Source organism: Artemia franciscana, chromosome 10 (genome assembly GCF_032884065.1).
Source record: "Artemia franciscana chromosome 10, ASM3288406v1, whole genome shotgun sequence".
Classification (NCBI taxonomy): Eukaryota; Metazoa; Arthropoda; class Branchiopoda; order Anostraca; family Artemiidae; genus Artemia; species Artemia franciscana.
The window spans coordinates 35,746,736-35,757,061 of NC_088872.1; the positions used below are offsets into that span (position 1 = coordinate 35,746,736).

At 29.3% G+C, this 10,326-nt stretch overlaps 1 long non-coding RNA gene across 3 annotated transcripts in view; it reads right to left on the reverse strand.

Moving 5' to 3' along the window:
• The window catches only part of LOC136032139 (uncharacterized), a 171,088-nt gene that overhangs the window by 89,069 nt on the left and 71,693 nt on the right, over positions 1-10,326 (reverse strand). The gene's annotated exons all lie outside the window — the stretch shown is intronic.

Here is a 10,326-nt window from a genome sequence, read left to right on the forward strand (position 1 = left end):
TTAACGAAAAAACAACTATACTGTAGCTTACTAGTAATAATTGATTTTTCTCTTTTTCAGGTTCCCATTTGAGTTGAGATGGAGGAACAAACTTCAATTTCAAGTAAGTAATTTACAAATTATTTAAAGAAAAAACAGCTGTACTGTAGCTTACTAGTAATAATTGATTTTTCTCTTTTTCAGGTTCCCTTTTGAGTCGAGATGGAGGAACAAACTTCAAATTCAAGTAAGTAATTTACAAATTATTTAAAGAAAAAACAGCTGTACTGTAGCTTACTAGTAATAATTGATTTTTCTCTTTTTCAGGTTCCCTTTTGAGTCGAGATGGAGGAACAAACTTCAAATTCAAGTAAGTAATTTACAAATTATTTAAAGAAAAAACAGCTGTACTGTAGCTTACTAGTAATAATTGATTTTTCTCTTTTTCAGGTTCCCTTTTGAGTCGAGATGGAGGAACAAACTTCAAATTCAAGTAAGTAATTTACAAATTATTTAAAGAAAAAACAGCTGTACTGTAGCTTACTAGTAATAATTGATTTTTCTCTTTTTCAGGTTCCCTTTTGAGTCGAGATGGAGGAACAAACTTCAAATTCAAGTAAGTAATTTACAAATTATTTAAAGAAAAAACCAGCTGTACTGTAGCTTACTAGTAATAATTGATTTTTCTCTTTTTCAGGTTCCCTTTTGAGTCGAGATGGAGGAACAAACTTCAAATTCAAGTAAGTAATTTACAAATTATTTAAAGAAAAAACAGCTGTACTGTAGCTTACTAGTAATAATTGATTTTTCTCTTTTTCAGGATCCCATTTGAGTCGAGATGGAGGAACAAACTTCAAATTCAAGTAAGTAATTTACAAATCAATTAACGAAAAAACAACTGTACTGTAGCTTAATAGTAATAATTGATTTTTCTCTTTTTCAGGTTCCCTTTTGAGTCGAGATGGAGGAACAAACTTCAAATTCAAGTAAGTAATTTACAAATTATTTAAAGAAAAAACAGCTGTACTGTAGCTTACTAGTAATAATTGATTTTTCTCTTTTTCAGGTTCCCTTTTGAGTCGAGATGGAGGAACAAACTTCAAATTCAAGTAAGTAATTTACAAATTATTTAAAGAAAAAACAGCTGTACTGTAGCTTACTAGTAATAATTGATTTTTCTCTTTTTCAGGTTCCCTTTTGAGTCGAGATGGAGGAACAAACTTCAAATTCAAGTAAGTAATTTAAAAATTATTGAACGAAAAAACAACTGTACTGTAGCTTACTAGTAATAATTGATTTTTCTCTTTTTCAGGTTCCCTTTTGAGTCGGGATGGAGGAACAAACTTCAAATTCAAGAAAGTAATTTAAAAATTATTTAACGAAAAAACAACTGTACTGTAGCTTACTAGTAATAATTGATTTTTCTCTTTTTCAGGTTCCCTTTTGAGTCGAGATGGAGGAACAAACTTCAAATTCAAGTAAGTAATTTACAAATTATTTAAAAAAAAACAACTGGGCTGTAGCTTATTAGCAATAATTAATTTTTTCTCTTTTTCAGGTTCCCTTTTGAGTCGAGATGTTGAGGAACAAACTTCAAATTCAAGTAAGTAATTTACAAATTATTTAAAAAAAAAAAAACAAGTGTGCAGTAGCTTATTAGCAATAATTAATTTTTCTCTTTTTCAGGTTCCCTTTTGAGTCGAGATGGAGGAACAAACTTCAAATTCAAGTAAGTAATTTAAAAATTATTGAACGAAAAAACAACTGTACTGTAGCTTACTAGTAATAATTTATTTTTCTCTTTTTCAGGTTCCCTTTTGAGTCGGGATGGAGGAACAAACTTCAAATTCAAGAAAGTAATTTAAAAATTATTTAACGAAAAAACAACTGTACTGTAGCTTACTAGCAATAACTGATTTTTCTCTTTTTCAGTTTTTCTTTTGAGTCGAAATGGAGGAACAAACTTCCAATTCAAGTAAGTAATTTACAAATTATTTAAAGAAAAAACAACTGGGCTGTAGCTTACTAGTAATAATTGATTTTTCTCTTTTTCAGGTTCCCTTTTGAGTCGAGATGGAGGAACAAACTTCAAATTCAAGTAAGTAATTTACAAATTATTTAAAAAAAAAAACAACTGGGCTGTAGCTTATTAGCAATAATTAATTTTTTCTCTTTTTCAGGTTCCCTTTTGAGTCGAGATGTTGAGGAACAAACTTCAAATTCAAGTAAGTAATTTACAAATTAATTAACGAAAAAACAACTGTACTGTAGCTTACTAGTAATAATTGATTTTTCTCTTTTTCAGGTTCCCTTTTGAGTCGAGATGGAGGAACAAACTTCAAATTCAAGTAAGTAATTTACAAATTATTTAGCGAAAAAACAACTGTACTGTAGCTTACTAGTAATAATTGATTTTTCTCTTTTTCAGGTTCCCTTTTGAGTCGAGATGGAGGAACAAACTTCAAATTCAAGTAAGTAATTTACAAATTATTTAACGAAAAAACAACTGTACTGTAGCTTACTAGTAATAATTGATTTTTCTCTTTTTCAGGTTCCCTTTTGAGTCGAGATGGAGGAACAAACTTCAAATTCAAGTAAGTAATTTACAAATTAATTAACGAAAAAACAACTGTACTGTAGCTTACTAGTAATAATTGATTTTTCTCTTTTTCAGGATCCCTTTTGAGTCGAGATGGAGGAACAAACTTCAAATTCAAGTAAGTAATTTACAGATTAATTAACGAAAAAACAACTGTACTGTAGCTTACTAGTAATAATTGATTTTTCTCTTTTTCAGGTTCCCTTTTGAGTCGAGATGGAGGAACAAACTTCAAATTCAAGTAAGTAATTTACAGATTAATTAACGAAAAAACAACTGTACTGTAGCTTACTAGTAATAATTGATTTTTCTCTTTTTCAGGATCCCTTTTGAGTCGAGATGGAGGAACAAACTTCAAATTCAAGTAAGTAATTTGCAGATTAATTAACGAAAAAACAACTGTACTGTAGCTTACTAGTAATAATTGATTTTTCTCTTTTTCAGGTTCCCTTTTGAGTCGAGATGGAGGAACAAACTTCAAATTCAAGTAAGTAATTTACAAATTATTTAACGAAAAAACAACTGTACTGTAGCTTACTAGTAATAATTGATTTTTCTCTTTTTCAGGTTCCCTTTTGAGTCGAGATGGAGGAACAAACTTCAAATTCAAGTAAGTAATTTACAAATTATTTAACGAAAAAACAACTGTACTGTAGCTTACTAGTAATAATTGATTTTTCTCTTTTTCAGGATCCCTTTTGAGTCGAGATGGAGGAACAAACTTCAAATTCAAGTAAGTAATTTACAGATTAATTAACGAAAAAACAACTGTACTGTAGCTTACTAGTAATAATTGATTTTTCTCTTTTTCAGGTTCCCTTTTGAGTCGAGATGGAGGAACAAACTTCAAATTCAAGTAAGTAATTTACAAATTAATTAACGAAAAAACAACTGTACTGTAGCTTACTAGTAATAATTGATTTTTCTCTTTTTCAGGTTCCCTTTTGAGTCGAGATGGAGGAACAAACTTCAAATTCAAGTAAGTAATTTACAAATTATTTAACGAAAAAACAACTGTACTGTAGCTTACTAGTAATAATTGATTTTTCTCTTTTTCAGGTTCCCTTTTGAGTCGAGATGGAGGAACAAACTTCAAATTCAAGTAAGTAATTTACAAATTATTTAACGAAAAAACAACTGTACTGTAGCTTACTAGTAATAATTGATTTTTCTCTTTTTCAGGATCCCTTTTGAGTCGAGATGGAGGATCAAACTTCAAATTCAAGTAAGTAATTTACAAATTAATTAACGAAAAAACAACTGTACTGTAGCTTACTAGTAATAATTGATTTTTCTCTTTTTCAGGATCCCTTTTGAGTCGAGATGGAGGAACAAACTTCAAATTCAAGTAAGTAATTTACAAATTAATTAACGAAAAAACAACTGTACTGTAGCTTACTAGTAATAATTGATTTTTCTCTTTTTCAGGTTCCCTTTTGAGTCGAGATGGAGGAACAAACTTCAAATTCAAGTAAGTAATTTACAAATTAATTAACGAAAAAACAACTGTACTGTAGCTTACTAGTAATAATTGATTTTTCTCTTTTTCAGGATCCCTTTTGAGTCGAGATGGAGGAACAAACTTCAAATTCAAGTAAGTAATTTACAGATTAATTAACGAAAAAACAACTGTACTGTAGCTTACTAGTAATAATTGATTTTTCTCTTTTTCAGGTTCCCTTTTGAGTCGAGATGGAGGAACAAACTTCAAATTCAAGTAAGTAATTTAAAAATTATTTAACGAAAAAACAACTGTACTGTAGCTTACTAGTAATAATTGATTTTTCTCTTTTTCAGGTTCCCTTTTGAGTCGAGATGGAGGAACAAACTTCAAATTCAAGTAAGTAATTTACAAATTATTTAACGAAAAAACAACTGTACTGTAGCTTACTAGTAATAATTGATTTTTCTCTTTTTCAGGTTCCCTTTTGAGTCGAGATGGAGGAACAAACTTCAAATTCAAGTAAGTAATTTACAAATTATTGAACGAAAAAACAACTGTACTGTAGCTTACTAGTAATAATTGATTTTTCTCTTTTTCAGGTTCTCTTTTGAGTCGGGATGGAGGAACAAACTTCAAATTCAAGAAAGTAATTTAAAAATTATTTAACGAAAAAACAACTGTACTGTAGCTTACAAGCAATAACTGATTTTTCTCTTTTTCAGGTTCCCTTTTGAGTCGAAATGGAGGAACAAACTTCCAATTCAAGTAAGTAATTTAAAAATTATTTAAAGAAAAAACAACTGGGCTGTAGCTTACTAGTAATAATTAATTTTTCTTTTTTTCAGGTTCCCTTTTGAGTCGAGATGGAGGAACAAACTTCAAATTCAAGTAAGTAATTTAAAAATTATTGAACGAAAAAACAACTGTACTGTAGCTTACTAGTAATAATTGATTTTTCTCTTTTTCAGGTTCCCTTTTGAGTCGGGATGGAGGAACAAACTTCAAATTCAAGAAAGTAATTTAAAAATTATTTAACGAAAAAACAACTGTACTGTAGCTTACTAGCAATAACTGATTTTTCTCTTTTTCAGGTTCCCTTTTGAGTCAAAATGGAGGAACAAACTTCCAATTCAAGTAAGTAATTTAAAAATTATTTAAAGAAAAAACAACTGGGCTGTAGCTTACTAGTAATAATTGATTTTTCTCTTTTTCATGTTCCCTTTTGAGTCGAGATGGAGGAACAAACTTCAAATTCAAGTAAGTAATTTACAAATTATTTAAAAAAAAAACAACTGGGCTGTAGCTTATTAGCAATAATTAATTTTTTCTCTTTTTCAGGTTCCCTTTTGAGTCGAGATGTTGAGGAACAAACTTCAAATTCAAGTAAGTAATTTACAAATTATTTAACAAAAAAACAACTGTACTGTAGCTTACTAGTAATAATTGATTTTTCTCTTTTTCAGGTTCCCTTTTGAGTCGGGATGGAGGAACAAACTTCAAATTCAAGTAAGTAATTTAAAAATTATTTAACGAAAAAACAACTGTACTGTAGCTTACTAGTAATAATTGATTTTTCTCTTTTTCAGGATCCCTTTTGAGTCGAGATGGAGGAACAAACTTCAAATTCAAGTAAGTAATTTACAGATTAATTAACGAAAAAACAACTGTACTGTAGCTTACTAGTAATAATTGATTTTTCTCTTTTTCAGGTTCCCTTTTGAGTCGAGATGGAGGAACAAACTTCAAATTCAAGTAAGTAATTTACAAATTAATTAACGAAAAAACAACTGTACTGTAGCTTACTAGTAATAATTGATTTTTCTCTTTTTCAGGTTCCCTTTTGAGTCGAGATGGAGGAACAAACTTCAAATTCAAGTAGGTAATTTACAAATTATTTAACGAAAAAACAACTGTACTGTAGCTTACTAGTAATAATTGATTTTTCTCTTTTTCAGGTTCCCTTTTGAGTCGAGATGGAGGAACAAACTTCAAATTCAAGTAAGTAATTTACAAATTATTTAACGAAAAAACAACTGTACTGTAGCTTACTAGTAATAATTGATTTTTCTCTTTTTCAGGATCCCTTTTGAGTCGAGATGGAGGAACAAACTTCAAATTCAAGTAAGTAATTTACAAATTAATTAACGAAAAAACAACTGTACTGTAGCTTACTAGTAATAATTGATTTTTCTCTTTTTCAGGATCCCTTTTGAGTCGAGATGGAGGAACAAACTTCAAATTCAAGTAAGTAATTTACAGATTAATTAACGAAAAAACAACTGTACTGTAGCTTACTAGTAATAATTGATTTTTCTCTTTTTCAGGTTCCCTTTTGAGTCGAGATGGAGGAACAAACTTCAAATTCAAGTAAGTAATTTACAAATTAATTAACGAAAAAACAACTGTACTGTAGCTTACTAGTAATAATTGATTTTTTTCTTTTTCAGGATCCCTTTTGAGTCGAGATGGAGGAACAAACTTCAAATTCAAGTAAGTAATTTACAGTTAATTAACGAAAAAACAACTGTACTGTAGCTTACTAGTAATAATTGATTTTTCTCTTTTTCAGGTTCCCTTTTGAGTCGAGATGGAGGAACAAACTTCAAATTCAAGTAAGTAATTTAAAAATTATTTAACGAAAAAACAACTGTACTGTAGCTTACTAGTAATAATTGATTTTTCTCTTTTTCAGGTTCCCTTTTGAGTCGAGATGGAGGAACAAACTTCAAATTCAAGTAAGTAATTTACAAATTATTTAACGAAAAAACAACTGTACTGTAGCTTACTAGTAATAATTGATTTTTCTCTTTTTCAGGTTCCCTTTTGAGTCGAGATGGAGGAACAAACTTCAAATTCAAGTAAGTAATTTACAAATTATTGAACGAAAAAACAACTGTACTGTAGCTTACTAGTAATAATTGATTTTTCTCTTTTTCAGGTTCCCTTTTGAGTCGGGATGGAGGAACAAACTTCAAATTCAAGAAAGTAATTTAAAAATTATTTAACGAAAAAACAACTGTACTGTAGCTTACTAGCAATAACTGATTTTTCTCTTTTTCAGGTTCCCTTTTGAGTCGAAATGGAGGAACAAACTTCCAATTCAAGTAAGTAATTTAAAAATTATTTAAAGAAAAAACAACTGGGCTGTAGCTTACTAGTAATAATTGATTTTTCTTTTTTCAGGTTCCCTTTTGAGTCGAGATGGAGGAACAAACTTCAAATTCAAGTAAGTAATTTAAAAATTATTGAACGAAAAAACAACTGTACTGTAGCTTACTAGTAATAATTGATTTTTCTCTTTTTCAGGTTCCCTTTTGAGTCGAGATGGAGGAACAAACTTCAAATTCAAGTAAGTAATTTAAAAATTATTTAACGAAAAAACAACTGTACTGTAGCTTACTAGCAATAACTGATTTTTCTCTTTTTCAGGTTCCCTTTTGAGTCAAAATGGAGGAACAAACTTCAAATTCAAGTAAGTAATTTAAAAATTATTTAACGAAAAAACAACTGTACTGTAGCTTACTAGTAATAATTGATTTTTCTCTTTTTCAGGTTCCCTTTTGAGTCGAGATGGAGGAACAAACTTCAAATTCAAGTAAGTAATTTACAAATTATTTAAAAAAAAAACAACTGGGCTGTAGCTTACTAGTAATAATTGATTTTTCTCTTTTTCAGGTTCCCTTTTGAGTCGAGATGGAGGAACAAACTTCAAATTCAAGTAAGTAATTTACAAATTATTTAACAAAAAAACAACTGTACTGTAGCTTACTAGTAATAATTGATTTTTCTCTTTTTCAGGTTCCCTTTTGAGTCGAGATGGAGGAACAAACTTCAAATTCAAGTAAGTAATTTACAAATTATTTAACGAAAAAACAACTGTACTGTAGCTTACTAGTAATAATTGATTTTTCTCTTTTTCAGGATCCCTTTTGAGTCGAGATGGAGGAACAAACTTCAAATTCAAGTAAGTAATTTACAAATTAATTAACGAAAAAACAACTGTACTGTAGCTTACTAGTAATAATTGATTTTTCTCTTTTTCAGGATCCCTTTTGAGTCGAGATGGAGGAACAAACTTCAAATTCAAGTAAGTAATTTACAATTAATTAACGAAAAAACAACTGTACTGTAGCTTACTAGTAATAATTGATTTTTCTCTTTTTCAGGTTCCCTTTTGAGTCGAGATGGAGGAACAAACTTCAAATTCAAGTAAGTAATTTACAGATTAATTAACGAAAAAACAACTGTACTGTAGCTTACTAGTAATAATTGATTTTTCTCTTTTTCAGGTTCCCTTTTGAGTCGAGATGGAGGAACAAACTTCAAATTCAAGTAAGTAATTTACAGATTAATTAACGAAAAAACAACTGTACTGTAGCTTACTAGTAATAATTGATTTTTCTCTTTTTCAGGTTCCCTTTTGAGTCGAGATGGAGGAACAAACTTCAAATTCAAGTAAGTAATTTACAAATTATTTAACGAAAAAACAACTGTACTGTAGCTTACTAGTAATAATTGATTTTTCTCTTTTTCAGGTTCCCTTTTGAGTCGAGATGGAGGAACAAACTTCAAATTCAAGTAAGTAATTTACAAATTATTTAACGAAAAAACAACTGTACTGTAGCTTACTAGTAATAATTGATTTTTCTCTTTTTCAGGTTCCCTTTTGAGTCGAGATGGAGGAACAAACTTCAAATTCAAGTAAGTAATTTACAATTAATTAACGAAAAAACAACTGTACTGTAGCTTACTAGTAATAATTGATTTTTCTCTTTTTCAGGTTCCCTTTTGAGTCGAGATGGAGGAACAAACTTCAAATTCAAGTAAGTAATTTACAAATTAATTAACGAAAAAACAACTGTACTGTAGCTTACTAGTAATAATTGATTTTTCTCTTTTTCAGGTTCCCTTTTGAGTCGAGATGGAGGAACAAACTTCAAATTCAAGTAAGTAATTTACAAATTATTTAACGAAAAAACAACTGTACTGTAGCTTACTAGTAATAATTGATTTTTCTCTTTTTCAGGTTCCCTTTTGAGTCGAGATGGAGGAACAAACTTCAAATTCAAGTAAGTAATTTACAAATTATTTAACGAAAAAACAACTGTACTGTAGCTTACTAGTAATAATTGATTTTTCTCTTTTTCAGGATCCCTTTTGAGTCGAGATGGAGGAACAAACTTCAAATTCAAGTAAGTAATTTACAATTAATTAACGAAAAAACAACTGTACTGTAGCTTACTAGTAATAATTGATTTTTCTCTTTTTCAGGTTCCCTTTTGAGTCGAGATGGAGGAACAAACTTCAAATTCAAGTAAGTAATTTACAAATTAATTAACGAAAAAACAACTGTACTGTAGCTTACTAGTAATAATTGATTTTTCTCTTTTTCAGGTTCCCTTTTGAGTCGAGATGGAGGAACAAACTTCAAATTCAAGTAAGTAATTTACAATTAATTAACGAAAAAACAACTGTACTGTAGCTTACTAGTAATAATTGATTTTTCTCTTTTTCAGGTTCCCTTTTGAGTCGAGATGGAGGAACAAACTTCAAATTCAAGTAAGTAATTTAAAAATTATTTAACGAAAAAACAACTGTACTGTAGCTTACTAGTAATAATTGATTTTTCTCTTTTTCAGGTTCCCTTTTGAGTCGAGATGGAGGAACAAACTTCAAATTCAAGTAAGTAATTTACAAATTATTTAACGAAAAAACAACTGTACTGTAGCTTACTAGTAATAATTGATTTTTCTCTTTTTCAGGTTCCCTTTTGAGTCGAGATGGAGGAACAAACTTCAAATTCAAGTAAGTAATTTACAAATTATTGAACGAAAAAACAACTGTACTGTAGCTTACTAGTAATAATTGATTTTTCTCTTTTTCAGGTTCCCTTTTGAGTCGGATGGAGGAACAAACTTCAAATTCAAGTAAGTAATTTAAAAATTATTTAACGAAAAAACAACTGTACTGTAGCTTACTAGCAATAATTGATTTTTCTCTTTTTCAGGTTCCCTTTTGAGTCGAAATGGAGGAACAAACTTCAAATTCAAGTAAGTAATTTAAAAATTATTTAAAGAAAAAACAACTGGGCTGTAGCTTACTAGTAATAATTAATTTTTCTCTTTTTCAGGTTCCCTTTTGAGTCGAGATGGAGGAACAAACTTCAAATTCAAGTAAGTAATTTAAAAATTATTGAACGAAAAAACAACTGTACTGTAGCTTACTAGTAATAATTGATTTTTCTCTTTTTCAGGTTCCCTTTTGAGTCGGGATGGAGGAACAAACTTCAAATTCAAGTAAGTAA